General features: G+C 43.0%; 1 protein-coding gene across 2 annotated transcripts in view; it reads left to right on the top strand.

Moving 5' to 3' along the window:
• The first annotated feature begins 397 nt into the window (after positions 1–397).
• The window catches only part of LOC124612637 (ecotropic viral integration site 5 ortholog), a 174,657-nt gene continuing 152,793 nt past the window's right edge, over positions 398–22,261 (top strand). For both annotated transcript variants that reach the window (XM_047140938.1, XM_047140946.1), the window contains exon 1: positions 398–840. The gene's annotated coding sequence lies outside the window, so the exon portion shown is untranslated. The remainder of the gene's footprint in view (positions 841–22,261) is intronic.

Below are 22,261 nucleotides of genomic sequence, written 5' to 3'. Positions count from 1 at the left end.
CATGAATGAAGCAGAAAATTATGCTGTTTATAAAATTCGTAAGAGAGCTCCAGACCTCAGATTCATGTAACACTGTTACATTTATTTATATACTGTCGTGTATTGATACTGCGGATACACAAACAGAATTTACACGTTTATACATCGCATACATAAATATAGTTAGTTACCTACGAATCTAATAAGCGCTGCCAGTGACTACCCTCTGTACTTCACGACGCTGTCAGTTCTCAGAGTGAGAACCGCGAGTCGCAACGCAGAAGGGCAGCGAACCGGCTGTCCAGCGGAACGACGAGCGAGGTAGGCGGCCGGCTGGTGTACACGGCCGCCGCGTGGCAGCGCCACCGTAGCATAGGAGGCGCTGCGTGGGCAGAGCTGTCGCCGCCGATCCAGTCGTTGTGTTGCAGTCGGACGGAGACAGTGGCAGGTGTTGGGGGCTTCGCGCTCGCCCGCAACGCTCGTGTAACGGTGCTCGCGCTTGCCAGGCTGCCAGGTGAAGGCCGACGTGATGACGTGTCGTTTCTGCGCTCCGTAAGCGAACAATTCCGCATAAGATTGCAACTTTCCCAGTGATATTAACAGCCTCGGCGGCCGCGGGTGGGCAACCGCCTGCTTGGAATGTGATCGAGCTGTAGGAGTCACCTGTTCGTTGGGAACTGTGAAGTGAAATTCATTTGCTTCGATTTCTGCGCATCGAACGGATAGCAGTCACGAAGCAAAAATTTTGGTCGGGGTGACTGGTTCACAGAAGTGTTTCTGTTTGTGTTCGTTTATTTATCCTGGACATCGCTTTCCATCTGTGACGTGACATTGTACTCTAGCAAGACCCAAAGACTTTAGGTAAGTGTTATTAAAAAGTTATTACATGTTACTCAAAAAGTATTGTGTGATAGTGCTACACACAGTACCATATTTTTGCCTGCGAATTTTGCAGAAATAACATCTTTGACCATTGACATTATTTGAATGTTTTGGATCAAGAAAATCTTACAATCATCCCTTCTTTAAACACAAAAAAAGCACGATATATGTTCAAAATACATTCGCTTTTAGTTCACGACCAGTGTTTACTCGCCTGTATATCGTTAACGTTCCTGTTGGGAGTTCTCAGGAGGGACAGGTACATGCGTGTGTGCACTTGCTAGCCACCTGCTGTGTGTTTTTCCGGTGCGCACAAAGGGACAGTCAGGCTCAGCGGGGACAGCATTGTAACGAGCTTATAAACGTGTCTACGCACTCACGAACAGTCATGCCAGGCTCTCCAATCATGAACCACTGGCGAGAACGTTGTTCTGCATACTCATCGTAAAAGAGTAGCGCATGCAATTGACGGCTGGGCATCTGAAACGCAACAGCTGTTTCTCGCACCTATATTGTCTTTTATTGTCGTGTCCACAAATTGGCCACGCGCGACTTTGCAGAAGTTTTACACGTTTCGGTAATACGCTCTTCTACTTGAATAGATTATTTTTTGGTCTATTAAATTTATACACTATAACGGATGGGCATTGGGTGGCGTTCGAAATGTTATTTTGAGCCTAGACCTGCAGTGTAAGCCAAGGGCGCCTGTACGGTAATTTTCTTTTTTTGGGGGGGAGGGGGGGCTAGACTTGGGGGTATGGAGTATTTTTAATATTTTGCAAGACGAATGGCGTCTTGTAAACAGCCAAAAGAAAGTTTGTTCCAAAACAGTTAAAAAACTACGTACCGATTTCTAAATCATTTCCTTAAAATAATTACAGCTGACTACATTATATTTTTCCCCTGAGAGATAGGGGAAGGGGGACCCCGTTATCCCCGGGCGTCGTCGATCTAGGTCGAAACTATGTTAATGTTTTCCCCCTGGAGACGATAGTTTCCAGCAAAAAGTGCTGTATTACTCAGTTTTCGATACCTCTATAATTCGCCGCTTCCCTATAAGTGTAGCGCCATCTGTGTCTTCGCAACACTTGAAGCAGTTTAGTGCATAGTGCTTCTTTACCGCAGTGGAGGTTCGGGCAACGAGTGCCGGTGAAACGGATGTTGAAGCGAGCGGCCCTCGCCGTAACGCGAGAGTGCGCCTGCACCCGGCGGCCGCTGTTGCATGCCTGGGCTAGCTTGGCTGGCGACTTTCATCTGTAACCTCGTTCCCTCCTCCCCCACTAGCGCGCTCCCCTGCTTAGCTCACTGCTTCGGTCGAGTCCCGTGTTGGCTTCACTTCGACGGTTCGATTCACTTTAGAACAGCTGCGAAATGTGGCTCGCAAATTATAACTGCGTGGCCACTTCTTATTTGTTGTTGGCTTTGCTATGTCCAAGAAAGACTTATTTACATTCATATGTAGACGAGAGAAAATCCTCGACTCTGAAGTGGAAAAACTTTTGTAGGTAATTAACGCTCTTCTTCTCGTAGTCTCCTTTTATGTCATAAATTGCTCTAGCTGTGGGTACAGGTCAGGAGCTGCTAAAATTAGTGAATGGGAAGAATGTTCCATAAATCTCATCTTAAAATCCTTCAGTTTTCTCTTTATATAAGCGTCTTTTGGCAAATACATTTTCTAAATTTTTACTAAAGATATTACACTTTTCATGTACTTTCTCTTTTATTTGGGTCAGCGGGCTAGCGTAACAAGCCGATTAGTGATTTCTCGTTCCCAAGGCAATCAGTAAGAGGAGCCCCTTTTGTATCGCAGCAAACATTGGCCATAGCCTTACTGGAAGATGAAACCGATATTTTACATGCATGGCCACCAACTTCGACATGATACTGTTTCGCATCGTGGCGGTATCACAAATCGTGAGTTGCAACAAGGACACAATCACCTGGTTTCTGTGTAACTTGTTAAAATATTGTCTTGAGACGTTCTTTTGCGTTTTATATTCGTCAAAGTTAAAAAGCTACGGCGTTGATTTTGCGAAATGCTTCAAAATGTTCAGCGGTCGCCTCCTTAGCCAGAAGTTTTTTCTAGCCTATTTGCTCAAGGGACTGGCCACCCTCATCGAGAGAATGTGAAAGATGTCATGCGACATCCTCAGAGAACTCCTGACAAACTAAAAACATGAAGAAACACATCCAAAGAACGAACACCAAAAGAAAATTTTTTGCATCGCTGCATTCTGTGCAGGACGATTCGGGTTCAATTCCCGGAACATTCTGCAGGTTTTTCTTTCTGAGATGGGGAGATCTGCTATGGGGTCCACTCAGCCCTTTTAAGGCCAAATGGGGAGCTGCTAGAATAAAAAAGCTGCGACATCATCAGGTTTCATCTACTGGCGATAATGGCTGGAGGGACTGGCAACCAGCTGATCAAATATCCCACGACCATAGATACTCGTCTCACTGCCTTTCAGGCAGCAGTCGAGTCAGGCCCAGGGTCTAATCCGTGAGTGTTGTTTAATGTTTAGGGATGAACTCGCCGTGCTCCATCTGTAAAAGAAGAAAAGATACCTAGCGTTTTATTTTAAAATGGAACAAATTCCTTAAATCTTTATGCTTTACATTTCTGTGTGTGGTCTATCGAGCAAAAGAGACAGAACGGTAAATGCTGTCTGAGCAGAACTATCCCCCGCTAAGTTGACTTCTGAGTTCAGTCTTGTGCAAAATTTACTAATTGACCCTGTGGTCATCTCTCTCAAGGAGAGGTCCGTAGTTGTAGGGTCAAGTTTTTGAAAAAAATGTGTACATTGATGTAGGTTAAGGTGCAAGGAATCACATCCTGCAACAGCTCGCCCTGGTGGGCCCTCTTTTGCGAGTAATCGATGAAAAAAAATCAGAATTTCGCATGATGATTTATAGTTTTAAATGAGTAACAACTACAGACTGGGAGCACAGCCTAATGGTGTCCCTCTGTAACGAAAAACCTGAGTGAACGGGTCAACGATGAACTTGAACAGGTGTCATGAAACGTCCGCCCTGGACAAATCCAACGAACAAAATGAGATAAAAAAAGTTGAGGTACTGACCTAACATGCAAAATTCTTCGGTTCTAACCTCGTCAAGTACATTGATTTTTTTATATTTTTAAATCTTTATCGAATGACTCTGATCATTTTTATTCGATTAATTGGTTAACATGGAATTTCTTTCACTTATATTCCTTTGTCTAAACGTTTTAACGTATAGAATTGCTCTTATTTTCAGTTCCAATCAATCTTTTTCCACTTGTAACCTTTGTGCATGTGAGTTTATTTTTATTTATCTATCATAATGTTTGAACATTTAAGTATGCTGATCTGTCAGTCCAAAACAAAACATAAAGTAATATATTTATATTTACTGTGCAGTGGTGTCAAAATGTATTTTTCGTTACAAGATGTACGCCTTTATGGATGGCAATTGTTATAGAAACATTTAAAAGATAAATTCTTATTACACTATGGACAAAATAACGTGAATCATGATTTAAATGAAAGCAATGATCATAAGTAAAACGAAATTCAAACTAAATGAGACAGAAATAATGAATGCAGTAACATGGACGGAAATGTCAGGCTACAAAATGGAAGCAATTAAATCGAAGTTAAAATGTAGCATTAACCAAAATCACGTGAACAAGGATTCCGAGTGGAAAAAGATTGATAGGAAGCAAAATGACAACTAATGATGTATTTCATATGATTACTAATATGGCGTGACAAATGAATAGAAAAATCTACATTTCAACCAGTTAACTGAACAGAAATAATAATCAGTCATTTCGATAAAGATTTTTAAAAATTTCAATGTACCTGACGAGACCCGAACCAACAATCTGTTGCATGTGAAGTTAGTACCTTCACCATTACACTACGCAACAACTCCGTAAATCGTTTCCATTTTTAAAGCTATAGAGTATCAAGCGAAATCTGAAATTGTTTTTCGTCGCTCACTTGCAAACGTGGACCCACCAGTGTAAATGGCTGCAGGGTGCGAATCGCTGGACCTTAATCTACATCACAATATACATTTTTCAAGAAGTCGATGTCAGCGCTGAGGACCACTCCTTGCCAGTGCTATAGGATTTGTCATCACAATACAAAGAAAATAAACGAGCTGAAAATGTATACACACACATAATATGTAAGTATGCTTTTGTGATGCTGGACAGGTGGTGGGCCGTGGCATTGGTGTCAATACTACCTCTGTGCAAACCTCGAGAAACCGTAGCCATGACGTTTGAAGGTCGTCGTGAACCCGAGTGTAGCAGTGTAGTATTAGTTATCACTATATGACTGTTGGTATTTAATTTGTCATTAATCTGAATTTACTGTTGTTGCCAATGACCATCCTCTTACTACTTTCACGAAAGATGTAACAAAATAACACTGGTGACTGAAAGAAAGTAGAGGAGACAGTATGTCAGATAGGTACGATTTACTAGTCAGGCATCTATGTTTCGGCTCAGTGTTTTGACTCCATGCTTGCACCTTCAGTGCGCAAGTTATGGCTGAGAAGGTGCAGGTAGCGATATGAGAGCAGTGATGACTGTACTGACCGGTATTCAGGACATCATTTGTTTTACCTGCGCTCAACTATGTAGAAATCTCACTGTCAGATGTGCATACTTTGTGGTACACAGACGGACGTTGTCAATAGTTAGGAAGGGGTGTGTCAGTTTTCGTCTGGGGGGGAACGACATTTTTATACATAGTACCCTCTAGCAGAAAGAATATTTGTGCTAGTTGCCAATTGCCCTTTCCTTTACACCATTACGTAAGGTTAGTTACAGTATGTGGAAGCTAAGCATGTTATAATAAGCTTTGTTCGTCGGCGTACTTTATACCAATATTTCCAGTTTCGCTTTGGGAAGTGACCAAACGTAAATTAACAGCTTTTACGTTCATCGTAATTCTACGTATATTCCATTCCTAATTGCTGCTTAGATGCGTCCGAGCTCGCCGTAATGCAGGTAGGACAAATTAGTTATACAGACAGTGAACAATGTTTGCTATTTACAATCGCTATTGCCCATCGTTCAGATCGCTGTCTGTTTACCACTATTATTCCAATGAATTCGCAAAAATTAGCGATGTTTCTATAGTGAGAGTGATTCGGATGAAAGCATGATAGAGAGAACAGGTGCACAGTTTGTGTTATGTAAGCAGAAAATGACCTTTCAAGACGTGACGTTGTTTCTCGCGTATAGCGTTGACTTGCTTTCGACGCCTGGGATCAATTAGCCGACCTTTACCGCCGAAAATACATTCATAATTTCTAGAACAGCAGGACTGTTGGCTTAATTAGAATATGATGACGCCGCTCATCGTTGTTAATTACTGCGTCCGTTCAGCTTTGCGCAGTGCTACATTTGATTAGTTGATTATAGTTAATTGATATTTTAATATTGTTGGCTTTTAAACGTCCGTTCGCTCGTCAGTCGAACTTCGTTTTGTGGCAGATTTCCGTCAGATCTGAATCGCTCATAACTACAAGACTAATAAGTAAACAGTGGTTGAGCCGTCAACGGATATATCATGTCTGTACAAGTTTGTCATACAGTATTTGTTTTGCCTGTGACGTTCTTCGCGTGATCGTTACAAATTACTGTGTGTGAAGTTGTAAACTAGTGTAGCAAGGAAACGCGTTTAGCTATACAAAACACTGATTCGCTTATCGTTGTGAATATCGTGCGTAGCACTGCAAGAACGCAAAGTAATAAACAAATATTCGCTGCAACAAGTTCAAATCGGTATTAAATTAAAAATTACAAAATAATGGAAGATGCAACAGCGTTCGGAATTATGGAAGATGCATGTAAGAGGAAAACTCGCATCGAAAGGAATCCAAATAGCCTAAAAAGTCCAGGACCGAGAGAAGCGCGAAGGCTACGGCAATGTCGAAAAGGAAACGAAAAAATCGGTACAAAGCGATCATACAGCAGTCAGCGACACTCCAACCTTATGGTAAGTCCACGCTACTACCATTATACTGCTATGTAGCTACTGTATTAAAGAGACGGATAATTACGTATATTAATACCAAACACTTGATATGATTTAATGCAGACGTTGTCACGAAAAATCTACTGCGTGAACTGAACTGCATTACACATTTTTTTTCCAAGAACTTAAAGGCGAATGGTCTCATCAGTATTAAATCATCATAGGTGACTACTTTTCCGGTCATTGAAACTTCCTGGCACATTAAAACTGTGTGCCGCACCGAGACTCGCGAAGTCGGGACCTTTGCTTTCCGCGGCCATGTGGTCTACCATCTGAGCTACCCAAGCACAACTCATGACCCGTCCTCACAACTTCAATTCTGCCAGTGCCTCGTCTCCTACTTTCCAAACATCACAGAAGCTCTTCTGCGAACCTTGCAGTTCAGAAGCTTAACATTTGAAATGAGATCTGCGAATTTTATTCATGCATTTTTCCAAAGGAAACTGTATGCTTCCAGAGACTTTTTTTCAGGTCTCAGCCATCTATGATGTATAAATGCAGACTCAAGCGATAATAGAAAATATGTACCAAGGTCGGGATTCGAACACAGGTCTACTGCTCACTAGCCAGATGTGCTGACCACTACGCTACCCTGACACCGTGGCTTTGCACAACTGCACGGATTATCCTAGCACAACTTCCTCCTCAATTCAAATTCCGCTACTTGGTGTTCCCCTTAACTCAAACAACATTGCAGAGGCTCTCAGATGTATTGGAATAGCACCTTACTATCGAATGAAACTCAGGCATAGGTGTTTTAAACAAAAGAAACTATATGCTTCGAAAGATCTTTTCAACTCTCAACCATCTACGACGTATATATGCAGACTGAAGCGACACACCTGTGTTGGGTTTCAAGCAGGACCCCCTGTATCATTCGATGCTGAGGTGGTATTCCTGTACAGTTGGAGAGCCTCTACAATGCTGTTTGATTTTAGGGGGAATACCAAGTGGGCTGAGGCGTGAATGGGAATTTGGATTAAGGAGGAAGGTGTACTAGGGTAGTTCGTGCAGTTGTGCAAAGTCAGGGTGGCGTGGTTGTTAGCGTATTAGTGAGCAGGACATCTGCGTTCGAATCCCGGCCTTGGAACAAATTTTAATTCGTCGCCTCAGCAAACATTCGTACTTCAAATATTATTTAATTTCAAGAACATAAAGGAGATGTTGCTAGAAAAGAATTCCGATAGCCTACAGATGTGAAATATACTTATGCAGTTGGGGATTGAAATCTTTTGTTCTACACATCGGCTCCTCATGTGGGCTGAATTAAAGAAGTTTGTCAGATGATAGTGACGCTACCCAAAACGGCCACAAGCAGTAGAAAGGAAAGTCTTTGCGATTAAGACTGTTAGAGATTACCGTTGTATTAAGTAAAACTTGGTGAAATTCCGACAAGTTTCCAAAATTTCTTAGATTGTTTTGTAGCTGCAGTACCGACGCAGCCTCTGTTAATATTAGTGTTTCGTTGCTGTTTCTCTTGTAGCAGTTAAGATCTACCTCTCATTCGTTCGATACAGTTCCGCACTGTCGCCTGATAAATAAAGTAAGAACCTACGGAATATCAGACCAGCTGTGTGCCTGGATTGAAGAGTTATTAGCAAACAGAACACAGCATGTTGTTATCAATGGAGAGACGTCTACAGACGTTAAAGTAACCTATGGCGTGCCACAGGGGACTGTTATGGGACCATTGCTTTTCACAATATATGTAAATGACCTGGTAGATAGTGTCGGAAGTTCCATGCGGCTTTTCGCGGATGGTTCTGTAGTATACAGAGAAGCTGCAGCATTAGAAAATTGCAGCGAAATGCAGGAAGATCTGCAGCGGATAGGCACTTGGTGCAGGGAGTGGCAACTGACCCTTAACATAGACAAATGTAATGTATTGCGAGTACATAGAAAGAAGGATCCTTTATTGTATGATTATATGATAGCGGAACAAACACTTGTAGCAGTTACTTCTGTAAAATATCTGGGAGTATGCGTGCGGAACGATTTGAAGTGGAATGATCATATAAAATTAATTGTTGGTAAGGCGGGTGCCAGGTTGAGATTCATTGTGAGAGTCCTTAGAAAATGTAGTCCATCAACAAAGGAGGTGGCTTACAAAACACTCGTTCGACCTATACTTCAGTATTGCTCATCAGTGTGGGATCCGTTCCAGGTCGGGTTAACAGAGGAGATAGAGAAGATCCAAAGAAGAGCGGCGCGTTTCTTCACAGGGTTATTTGGTAAGCGTGATAGCGTTACGGAGCTGTTTAGCAAACTCAAGTGGCAGACTCTGCAAGAGAGGCGCTCTGCATTGTGGTGTAGCTTGCTGTCCAGGTTTCGAGAGGGTGCGTTTCTGGATGAGGTATCGAATATATTGCTTTCCCCTACTTATACCTCCCGAGGAGATCACGAATGTAAAATTAGAGAGATTCGAGCGTACACGGAGGCTTTCCGGCAGTCGTTCTTCCCGCGAACCATACGCGACTGGAACAGGGAAGGGAGGTAATGACAGTGGCACGTGAAGTGCCCTCCTTTGGTTGCCTTGCGGAGTATAAATGTAGATGTAGAAGACAACGTTTGTGTTATGTTAGTTTTCATTCCCTTCTTCAGTGTAAAAAGAGTTACAGAATTTGTCGTAGATACTTTCTCCTGAACACAAGTCGTCGATATCAAGAGTGTGTGAAGCACGTCTCCCCAGTTCTGTGATAGCTGCGTCGGGAGTGCAGTTCGTAACGCCGAGATCAAAATACGTTCATTACAGCGAGGGGTGCGGAGCTTTCCCCGGCACTAGCTCGCAGTGGGCCAGTGGGTGTTGCCGTGAGGCACCGCTGGGTTACCAACTCTTCGCTCTTAGTCTCTGACGAAGCCGCCATCCCAGTTATTCGCTGCAGAAAAAGCGTGCCGGATGGGATGCACTGGAAGAGAGCTGACAGCATTATCACGATTCGGTCCTCCCTTACAACTTGCAATGGCCAGCGAGATAGGGTCTGGGAAACAGTGGACTTTGGCGCTAATTTGGTAACGTGGGAGAGGGTCACTGCCAGTTACAACTTCTGTCTGAGAGACACTCTGCAGTGCTGACCTTGAACAGCAGAGGCCTAAGGGCCGCTTTTAAACTTAAATGTCATTTCAAGGTTAAAGGCCCTGGAGAGTGGATTTCACTCTGGCTTCACGGTAACGCACGTCTGTTGAAGTATTGCCCATTATTTGCGACTATAAGTACATGCAGACAGAATTTGATTGTTTCCAGGTCTGGCTCTTCTTTTATTTATTTATTTTTTTAAGAACGCAGATGTTCCGGTTTCTTGTGTGTGTGTGTGTGTGTGTGTGTGTGTGTGTGTGTGTGTGTGTGTGTACGATATGCAGTGTGCAGACATCAGAATACTTGACAATCTCAGTTTTGAACTGAAGGTAAATTATTGGTGGCAATAATTGTCTTAAAAGTAAGTTAAAATTTATTAAGAAGTTTGAATGACTGTTGAATTAAAATATACATTAAGATTTACCCAAAGTGCAATATATAAACGTATTTTTGCTGAGAAAATGTATTTGTTGTAGAACAGTTGGCACGTGTTCCACTTCCCTGCAAGAAATCGCATGTTTGATACATTGGGTATATAGTTGGTTAGAAGTACTTTATTCTTGTACACCACCCACTCCTGCATATGATTTAAGACACGTATTCAAATGGTTAAGAGTTAGGGATCAGTCGCATTTTATTTTACTGAAATATGTTACTAATATAGTTAATTTATTATTATGTAGTACCTCCTCGCAAGACTTCATTTTTATTGGTATGAAGAACGGCTATCGCCCTTCCAAACATTTATTTGTGTGTGCCTTAGTGACTACAAGTGTTAGACTATAAATAGGAGGGTTCGAGCTTCGATGCCCAGTCAGTCATAAGGTTTTGTCTTAGTTACTGCTCCTGTCACTTCTGGCAATGCCTTGTATTTGCGAAAAACGTCAAGCTGGACCATGGTTAAGATTCCAAGCTCAAATATATGTGCCCTCCACCCAACCGTCCTGTCATTCGTTGGTTACGTCACTTCACAGGTCGCAGAAAGGCAAGGATATGTCTTCTTCAGGCGTGCAGCACCGTGGGATGAAAAACTTTACTTTGTGAATATTTTCAAGGCAGATGGAAACAGTTTGCAGTCTGGAAATCTCAAGGTATAACTCAGTACCGGCCAGACAGGGGTTGGATGCCAAACATGTCAACCGGCTCGTTTCTATACTGACAGAAATTACTCTTCTTGCTACGGTTTCTTTGTGCTAGAACGGATTCAGAAAGTCTTAAATATGTCTTTCGGAACCAGATGCCAATGGAGTATGACGTCTACGGTGATTACGTTACAGCCGCTTTCTCGGTACGTAGTCATTCTCTATTAGCGCGAGTGACCTAATCGTCTCCTTCACAGGTGTGATTCACATTGTTTAGCTGCTCTCTCAATGTATTTCTGGCGTTAACTTCATCAAATTACTCTACATTTACAAACCGGAACAGAATTGCATCTAATGCTCCGTTAATTCAGGAGTACGAACACATTACACAAAAACCATATTCCTTTTCTAGATACAACGTAGCTAACTGGAAGTTATGGGACATTGGTGAGGAGAGGGATAGGCTTAATTTTCAACTTTGAGTAAGAATCGTGGAATAATTAAACGCGGATAATCCATCTAGCCTCATGGAAGGGACAGACGTGTAATATTCAGTCTTGCACCGATGTTAGTATTAATTTACTTTGTTTTTTTACTCGTATTCGAAAGGAAGTTAGCTACACGGTGGTGTCAATATCATCAAAATAACTTTAGTTTCATTAAGAGTCACTTACGTATTCTTATGTTAATACACAAATTTTGGAGACTTAGACTGACGTTATATTACTTTATTATTTTGCACTTGTTGTCATTTTTCCTAAGGTAACATTCTCACTCTTTGTGAACGTATAAAAATATTTCCCATGTCAGAGAATAACTATTAACAAGCATATTGCATTATTTTCTGAAGTACGGTAATCAGTATTGTTGAAATAATAGTACTGTGTAAGATCCGTCAACATCTGGAGAAAAGTATATTTACTGAAAGAGTAGGTGTCGACCACGGTTTCGTACTCAGCTCATATCTCTTAAGTATCCCTATTTCAGTTTCCTACGAGGCAGACGAGTGTGACGACATTCAAGGGGCACCCTACATTCGTCCTAGACGTGAAGATATCTTTGATATGCGGGATATCCTATGTCCAGTTTACGCTATAAAATGTCTACACCGCGAAGAAATCTTAGCGACTGTTGTATTCAGTCATCCCTTCTCCTTACTCACAAGGAAACCTCCCCATCGCACCCGCCTCAGATTTAGTTATAAGTTGGCACAGTGGATAGGCCTTGAAAAACTGAACACAGATCAATCGAGAAAACAGGAAGACGTTGTGTGGAACTATGAAAAAAATAAGCAAAATATACAAACTGAGTAGTCCATGCGCAAGATAGGCAAGATTAAGGATCATGTGAGCTCAGGAGGGCCGTGGTGCCGTGGTAAGCGTGAGCAGCTGCGGAACGAGAGGTCCTAGGTTCAAGTCTTCCCTCGAGTGAAAAATTTACTTTCTTTATTTTCGCAAAGTTACGATATATCCGTTCGTTCATTGACGTCTCTGTTCACTGTAATAAGTTTAGTGTATGTGTTTTGCGACCACACCCGAAAACCGTGGTATTAGTAAACGAAAGGACGTGCCTCTCCAATGGGAACCAAAAACATTTGATCGAAAGGTCATAGGTCAACCGATTCCTCCACAGGAAAAGACGTTGATATATTCTATGACACTGGTGACGGCATGTGCGCCACATGACAGGAATATATTGTCGACCCACCTAACTTGTACACTTAGGCGAATGGGTAAAAAGATTCTTCTACCTTGCCCGATTTAGGTTTTCTTGTGGATGTGATAATCACTCCCAAAAAAGTGATGAAAACATAAGAGTTTGTCACATAAACTGAAAATAAAGAGTTAAAATTTTCACTCGAGGGAAGACTTGAATCAAGGACCTCTTATTCCGCACCTGCTCACGCTAACCACGGGACCACGGCACTCCTGAGCTCAAATTGACCTTGATGTTGCTTATCTTGCACATGGACTGCTCAGTTAGTATATTTCGCTTATTTTTTTCATAGTTCCACACAACTTCTTCCAATTTTCTCGATTGATCTGTGTTCAGTTTTTCAAGGCCTATCCACTGTGCCAACTTATAACTAAATCAGAGGGAGGTGCGATGGGGAGGTTCCCTTGTCAGTGCTCGTGATTTTTTTACTCTCCTCCCCGTTGCAGTTTAAGCATTTATTCTTATTGAAATTAAAATTTATTTTTTATTTTTTGGGCACTTTATGTTTTGGAGAACACGATTTTGCTCGAAGATTGCCAGAGTTGAGATGCAGAGAGCTTTGCGTGTGCTGTGTGGCTGGCTTTAGCAGCATCAGATGCAGGGCTCCGGCTATCGACCCCGGGCCGGCGGGCCGTCGCTCTCGCGGGATTGGATTTCCCATCCGTGGTCCTGCTATCAGCGCTCGCAGCAGGAGACAGATCGAGCGCTGGTTAAGCTATTTTCTACGCGCTGACCGCCCGTGCGATTGCGGTTTAAACATCTGGACTTACATGAACTGCAGTGCAGCACATTAACGTCGCTTATTGATCCACACGATCGTCTTTCAGCCACAGTTCCGTCAAGAAACGTGTGTATCAAGATGTCTTACAATTGTACGTATGGTGAAAAGCAGCGGCTCCTTTACAGTACGGCGCTCTGTTCGCTCGGATCATCAGGCTCTTGTGGCTCCCCGCTACATACCTTTCCTTAAATATGGACTGCGAGACAAGCACTGCACTGTGCCTTTTCCTTCGACTCACTGCCTTTTCCTTCGACTCACTCGGAGCGCTCCTATCCATGTTCTTGTAATAAACAGCTGATCTGCGAAACTATTCCAGATTGCAGTAAACGGAGTTGATAATCATCTGCATTGTGGTCGTCATTGTCAGTGTCGTCCGTCCCTCTCTGTGTACTTACACTGTGATGAGACGGAATTTTGTGAAAGGACAACATTGACACAGGCAGTGCTGACGTTAGCCGTCGATGGAGAGGATGTTGCTGTCACAAGAAGCCTGGACAGCGGGGGCAGCATTGCTCCTCCTACCAAACGCTGACATTGACATTCATCCTTAAAAGTTTGCTAATATGCCCGTGGACCGTCGTCAAAGTAAAATTGTTTGTGAGAAAGGACATAGCTCGATTCACTGAACGTATGTTATTTATTTCAGAAGGTGAGTACACCGGACAAAAAAAAAATTACATCCACGAGACGCCCTACTAATACCGTGTGACACTGTCTCTAGCTCTGATAATGACCTCTATACAGCTAGGAAGTGAGTCAGATTCGCCACTCTAACCGAAGCCACTCATTGATACTTAGATTCCGAAAAGCTACCATATTACATTTAAGTTTATTGCTACGTTCCAGCCACCGTTCCAAATAGTACCAACAATTTTGTTTAGGGGGGCCAGTAGAGGTGTGCAAGGGCGACTGAATGTTCGTCAAACCGGAAACGTATGCGTGCAGCCCTATGATCGTGGACGTTGTCATCTTGGAAGACCGGAGTGTCCACATCATATACATCATGACGATGTAGGAGGAGGGGCAACATTTGGTCACCGATAACGGTAAAACGAACAAATGGTTCAAATGGCTCTGAGCACTATGGGACTCAACTTCTGAGGTCATTAGTCCCCTAGAACTTAGAACTAGTTAAACCTAACTAACCTAAGGACATCACAAACATCCATGCCCGAGGCAGGATTCGAACCTGCGACCGTAGCGGTCTTGCGGTTCCAGACTGCAGCGCCTTTAACCGCACGGCCACTTCGGCCGGCGTAAAACGAACACAAAGCATTCGATGACATTCTTTATAGCGTGGTAGCGAAACTCCAAATCCGCAATAGCTGTTTATTGTGTTTTTACTGTATGACGATCAGTTTCATAACCTGGAGGTATATCTTCAGGTCATATAAAACTAGTACTTAATGTGTCACGACTTCCAAGGCGCTAGTGCGCACAAAACATGTCACTCCTAGGTAAAACCTTGGATGACACGGCAAATGGGCATCCGATCCGAACCATTTGATGATGATGATGATGATGATGATGATGATGATGAAAATGTAAAGTATTTGCAAATCCAGCAGGGATCCCGACCTAACTCCATCATATCAAAAACAAAAACAAGAAAAAAAGGCTCTGAGCACTATGGGACTTAACAGCTGAGGTCATCAGTCCCCTAGAACTTAGAACTACTTAAACCTAACTAACCTAAGGACATCACACACATTCATGCCCGAGGCAGGATTCGAACCTGCGACCGTAGCGGTCGCGCGGTTCCAGACTGAAGTGGCTAGAACCGCTCGGCCACACCGGCCGGTCAAATCGCCTCATCTCGTTAATCTCGTCTGTGTTAAAAACTTTAGACCGAATTTTTAGGCGTCTTATGGAATAGCGGTTACAAGTGATCAGCTTGTTACCTGATAACAAAGTGTGTATTCCGTAATGAAAGAAGCAAGGTGGATACTGTTTTCTAACAACGGACGTAGAGTGTACATTCTTAAATAAAATCTATTTGATAGCAGTGTTCCTGGGCTTACAGGGGCCTACGACGGTGTGAATATCAATTTACTGATGTACAAACTCCGTTCGATTGGGTGTTTAGTCCATTTCATCAACGGCTTCTACAATGTACTACACAGATGTGTCATTTAAGTACGAGATAACACTGTACGTTATAAAGGGGATTAACCGAAGGATCAATTTTAAATCCCTTTTACACCCATTTCACACCGTCGATGTAGTAAAGCTGTTTGGTCCTGTAACTAAGACCCAGAATCCTGATGTAGCCAGGCTCTTTGTAGCTGAATCTCAGCGCAGAATCCTTTGACAATGTCTTCGACGGTTCGCAGATAACTTTTGCCCAGCAGTGCATGCATCGCCAAGTTAACTTTCTTTGATCCATTTGATACTTAACATTTGTTTTATTTTAATTGCTGAAACTAAAGCTACGTTTTTGTGACGACTGATTAATACCCTCACTGTATAATACTCAACAAATTTGGACGTGATTTCGACCGCCTCTTTCGTCAAACTCCTGTCTCAGGTCACATGGATTTTAGCTTCCAGTAACAGCACGGGAACGTTCTCGGTATGGGGCTGTTGCACGGAGTTTGCAGCAGGGAAGGGCTGCGCGCCCCAGAGACAGAGGGAGTCCGCCCTCGTATCGATCCCATCTCGTCTCACTGCGTGACACATCCCTGTGCTCGCCTGATATCGGCAGTTGCGTTGCGATAACTGTAGCAGCGGGCGGTGGCAGACATGCGCGGGGTGAGTGTGATGTATTTTTCGTTTGGGGGAGAGCATATGCGTGACGTTCCAAGGGACAGCTGAGCTCCCGACTGGGCAGTGGGAAACTGCCGCGGCTCGTCACCAGCTGAGTCAGTTTTCATGGTGACGTCGGCTGGACGCCTGCCAGCTGCCTGCGGTTTCCGGGCGCGCCTGGTTGTCTGTGCAGGAAGCACAGAGAGAGAGAGAGAGAGAGAGAGAGAGAGAGACCAAAGGTATCTGGAGCTTCACCACAAATAAAGTTCACAGATACTGGTTGTTTACGGAGAATTGCCCAACATGTACGTTGGCCCGGTGCCTCAGTAGTAAACTGGCAGATTACGGACGCAAAGGTCTCGAGTTCGATCCCCGGCCAGTCTTAGTATTCTTATGTCACTTATCACTTCTTTCACTTCCGGCAATGTGAAAGATGCTGAGTTGCACCGTGGTTAGGAGTCCGCGTTAAACTAATAGGTCCCCATGTAAATCAGGTAAATCAGTTGAAAGTTCGGTGTACGTCACACATACATCACCTCCATTGTGACGATGTATGGTAAAGTACTGTGGTGTTCGAAACAGTCTTAGGGTCGATGACAGCATTACCTTACAAACAAAATAATTAATTATCCATACTACTGAAGCAGAAACCCATTGAAACAACAAGTTTACTGTCATAAATCATAAATTATTTTATTTCCACTACTTTCAGATGTTTACGGCTCCATCATTAGGTGGGTGTATTTGATTTACTAAGACATGTACGTGCTGCGTTTATGACTTTGAAGTAACCCGTGGGGTGTCTTTCGTGGCCACTGGTTACTTATTCTGTCACGTCAGTTACATATAACGTCGCATGAACTGAAGTGTTAACAAAAAACGTTCAGCCGGTCGCGATGGCCTAGCCGTTCTAGGCGCTTCAGTCTGGAACGGCGCGACAGCTACGGTTGCAGGTTCGAATCCTGCCTCGGACATGGATGAGTGTGATGTCCTTATGTTAATTAGGTTTAAGTAGTTCTAAGTTCTAGGGGGCTGATGACGTCAGGTGTTTAGGCCCATAGTGCTCAGAGCCATTTGAACTATTTTTGAATCTTGCCCTCCTCGGAGGATTAAATTGTTTATAAAACATGCGACCAGTAAATTTTTTTATCTATTCATCGATCGCGATGTTCTTCTGCATTACATGTGCTTCTTTGAATTTCGTACTGAAACAGTATGTCACAGTTGTGACTGCGTAATTTATCCATCTTGTCAGTCATATCGTTAATTGCAAAATGTAAAAACCCAGCGATTTGCAAAAATCTTTTCAGTGGCGTAGTTTCCTGACTGTCGGTGTTTCTGTGATGGCTCCTTTGCACGTGTACATCATTTTTTTAAACTGAGTCATTATTATGCATAATGCAAAGTATATTTTAATTTCATTACAATTGACAGGGATTCATGCCTCATCAGTTTTCTTTCTTGTTCTTTCATTGATCACTGTTCCGGGTAACGATTCGCTTCCGTGGCGTATTGTCCCAAAACACATTGTCGAACATTATATATATAAAAAAAACCTCTAACTCTCTTGCACTTCCAACAGACCGCTATAAATTTTTTGAGCATATTATTTTGTCTTAGACTAACGCGAAACCGGCCGTAACTTTTTTTTGTTAAGTCTTTTACAGCCAGTGCGGGGTTCAAAATACTCTAAAACTGGCGCTCTTATACCAAGAATTTGCATAGATTTTTGGCTTGTTGTTTTCTTCTTTCCAACTCCATTCCTCTGATGATTTGATACCTCTTCATCTTCGGTGTCATCTTCGAAGGTTACTCTTCTTGGACGGTTTCGTACCATCATTATGGGCAGGATTTACCGAATCACTAGCCGCAATAACTATATACTTACAACTACAGGGTGTTTCAAAAATGACCGGGATATTTGAAACGGCAATAAAAACTAAACGAGCAGCGATAGAAATACACCGTTTGTTGCAATATGCTTAGGACAACAGTACATTTTCAGGCAGACAAACTTTCGAAATTACAGTAGTTACAATTTTCAACAACAGATGGCGCTGCGGTCTGGGAAACTCTATGGTACGATATTTTCCACATATCCACCATGCGTAGCAATAATATGGCGTAGTCTCTGAATGAAATTACCCGAAACCTTTGACAACGTGTCTGGCGGAATGGCTTCACATGCAGATGAGATATACTGTTTCAGCTGTTCAATTGTTTCTGGATTCTGGCGGTACACCTGGTCTTTCAAGTGTCCCCACAGAAAGAAGTCACAGGGGTTCATGGTTCAAAAATGGTTCAAATGGCTCTGAGCACTATGGGACTCAACTGCTGAGGCCATTAGTCCCCTAGAACTTAGAACTAGTTAAACCTAACTAACCTAAGGACATCACAAACATCCATGCCCGAGGCAGGATTCGAACCTGCGACAGTAGCGAGGGGTTCATGTCTGGCGAATAGGGAGGCCAATCCACGCCGCCTCCTGTATGTTTCGGATAGCCCAAAGCAATCACACGATCATCGAATTATTCATTTAGGAAATTAAAGACGTCGGCCGTGCGATGTGGCCGGGCACCATCTTGCATAAACCACGAGGTGTTCGCAGTGTCGTCTAAGGCAGTTTGTACCGCCACAAATTCACGAAGAATGTCCAGATAGCGTGATGCAGTAATCGTTTCGGATCTGAAAAATGGGCCAATGATTCCTTTGGAAGAAATGGCGGCCCGGACCAGTACTTTTTGAGGATGCAGGGACGATGGGACTGCAACATGGGGCTTTTCGGTTCCCCATATGCTCCAGTTCTGTTTATTGACGAAGCCGTCCAGGTAAAAATAAGCTTCGTCAGTAAACCAAACGCTGCCCACATGCATATCGCCGTCATCAATCCTGTGCACTATATCGTTAGCGAATGTCTCTCGTGCAGCAATGGTAGCGGCGCTGAGGGGTTGCCGCGTTAGAATTTTGTATGGATAGAGGTGTAAACTCTGGCGCATGAGACGATACGTGGACGTTGGCGTCATTTGGACCGCAGCTGCAACACGGCGAACGGAAACCCGAGGCCGCTGTTGGATCACCTGCTGCACTAGCTGCGCGTTGCCCTCTGTGGTTGCCGTACGCGGTCGCCCTACCTCTCCAGGACGTTCATCCGTCACGTTCCCAGTCTGTTGAAATTTTTCAAACAGATCCTTTATTGTATCGCTTTTCGGTCCTTTGGTTACATTAAACCTCCGTTGAAAACTTCGTCTTGTTGCAACAACACTGTGTTCTAGGCGGTGGAATTCCAACACCAGAAAAATCCTCTGTTCTAAGGAATAAACCATGTTGTCTACAGCACACTTGCACGTTGTGAACAGCACACGCTTACAGCAGAAAGACGACGTACAGAATGGCGCACCCACAGACTGTGTTGTCTTCTATATCTTTCACATCACTTGCAGCGCCATCTGTTGTTGAAAATTGTAACTACTGTAATTTCGAAAGTTTGTCCGCCTGAAAATGTACTGTTGTCCCAAGCATATTGCAACAAACGGTGTATTTCTATCGCTGCTCGTTTAGTTTTTATTGCCGTTTCAAATATACCGGTCATTTTTGAAACACCCTGTACCACCACTATTACATGTTCTTTTTACTGACGTGGTAGGTATAGAGGTTGTTCCATTCTTTTAAGGAATTATAACCGACACATGTGAACGTGACAATGGAATACTCCTGACTGAAGTAAGAGAATTTGAGAACTGTTGAACTGCGAGTCCGACTCATGTTGTCGTTTGTTCCAACATAACACGGGCCAGAACGTCTTGTTTCCGTGGGGGTAACCACGAGGTATGTAGCACGAGGCAATTTCATGTTTATTGTTCACGGCTCAACTTCTTCACCACGAGTCTTACGCGGGGTTGTAGGCCAAGAAGTTAAATTACACAATTTCACGTCCCAAAACTTACGTTTATCTGAGCGTGGAAATACGTTGAACAGGCCATCTTTAACCCGTAGCTTTCATATGATTTAAAAATGTTTATGCTCTGTGTGTACGTTAATGGCAAATTACAGAACTAGTGTATTTGACATGCGTGAAATTGACTTCACGCGTGGAGCGTTTCAGCGTGTTCGTTAAAGCCGATGAGAATTAGAGCATATTCTCTGGAATGCCTACCCTCCTCAATTTCAGTTGTCGCAGAATGAAATGAACGTCAACTAACATTACATTGTTAGCGTGGAATTGGAATCTTAGTTTCATAAAGTAAGTAGACCAATCATTGACCCGAATGCTGGTTTGACTGCAATAGTCCATTAGCAAACTTTTGCTTTTCTTCCTACTAGAAAACTCGCTCAAATAACATATACGGACCTGTAGGTCAACGTCGAATACAGTTCATAATAGATCCCAATTTTTTTCATGCAAATGTCAGCTAATTGTCAGAGGTGAATGTCACATAAAGTTACATAAAAATAGGATTGAACCAGTATTTTTTTTTTATTTCACCTGAAACCACGAATGTCTTTAATCTTATCTGTGGAGTCGTAAAGTCATTTTTTTCACCATATGCAGAATTGCAATTTGAAATTGTACCCAGTAAATTTCACTTGATAATATTCGTTCACAACCCACTGGGCGTGACAGATCTGTAGTACATGTAATCTTTTATACAGTCTTATCAGAAGATAAGCTGTCTGCAGGTTTTTAAACGCTGCCGGACGAGGTGGAGTGTTAGTGTGCAGTCAAACTGAAAACGTGAAACGTCGCACGACTTCAGCAGTGTTTACAAATAATGTGACATGAGTGTCACCAGCGTCAGTGGACCACAGAAGAAATGACGTGAATGTGTGTACGACGTTACCAGTGCTATACCCAGCAACTGAAACTGTTACATGAAGAAAATGTGTTCTGTTTAACTATTTGCTACCATTGCGTCGCTACTTGTGCCACATAAAACCTTCATTGCAGGAGCTTTATAACGATCGTGTAAGTGACACAGTGAGACGTTCCATGTTATTCCCAGTTTTCTTCTTCTTGTTGATGGGAACACGGGACACGAACAGCTGTAAAAAGCATGTGGTTTTTTTCACCGCTCCAAAGCGCTGATCGCAAATCCCGGAGCAGGTGTGTGCGCGCTTTCTGCCCGCAGTGTATTCCTGTTTACGGCCCTGGGCTTTTACTGGAACAGATAAGCGGCGCAGTACGCTGTACTTAGTGTTTCTGTTGTACTATGGCTTCCCGTAGGAACAACGCACAATCGGAGAACAAACGGGTGACGCAGTCAGCCGAAAGCTTATCTCCGAATTCCCGACCGCGATTCCGTTGATACGCTGTCACCATCGTATCTCTGCAGCCTGCGTATCTATCTGTGCCGCCGAGCTTGTTTGCTCGATACTGCTGTTACTCCACAACAGAAGCTGAACGGGCATTCCTCTGGGCTTCTCTACAATGACTAGTCCTGCTGAGGAAAGACGGAACAGCTTGATTTACAGATGGTTGAGGTAAGTGTGCGAACACAGAGTTCTTCTGTGTCACCTACACTGTTCGTTGAATTCGCTGTGTTAAGATACGTGTGGATCTCAAAACATGGTAATACAGAATCTAGCTGCGATTCAATTTATGCTAATCACTTTGATACTGCGCTCCATCTGTGATTACATGAGTTTATGCTTACAGCATTTCCATGTGTAGCGATAATCTTCTCACTAGCAGTAACAGTCAAAACATTAGAAATTTCTCATGTTTTTGCGTGTCTACTTGTTCTGCGCTGAGATAGGATTCATTTTTACTCTGTGAAGTTACAGTAGTATGGTCAAAAGTTGTTTGTCGAGACTTTGGCTCGAAGTTCATGTTACCAGAAACACATTTGAAAATTTCTTTTTAAAATATAGGTTGATACAGATAAATTGGATGACAGTAGGTACAGTATGAAACCACTCAACAGAACAACACGGGGGGTGTCACTGTGATTGATAATGTCATTGTAAG

Source organism: Schistocerca americana, chromosome 1 (genome assembly GCF_021461395.2).
Source record: "Schistocerca americana isolate TAMUIC-IGC-003095 chromosome 1, iqSchAmer2.1, whole genome shotgun sequence".
In the NCBI taxonomy this organism is placed as follows: Eukaryota; Metazoa; Arthropoda; class Insecta; order Orthoptera; family Acrididae; genus Schistocerca; species Schistocerca americana.
This window is presented reverse-complemented; position numbering and strand designations above follow the sequence as displayed.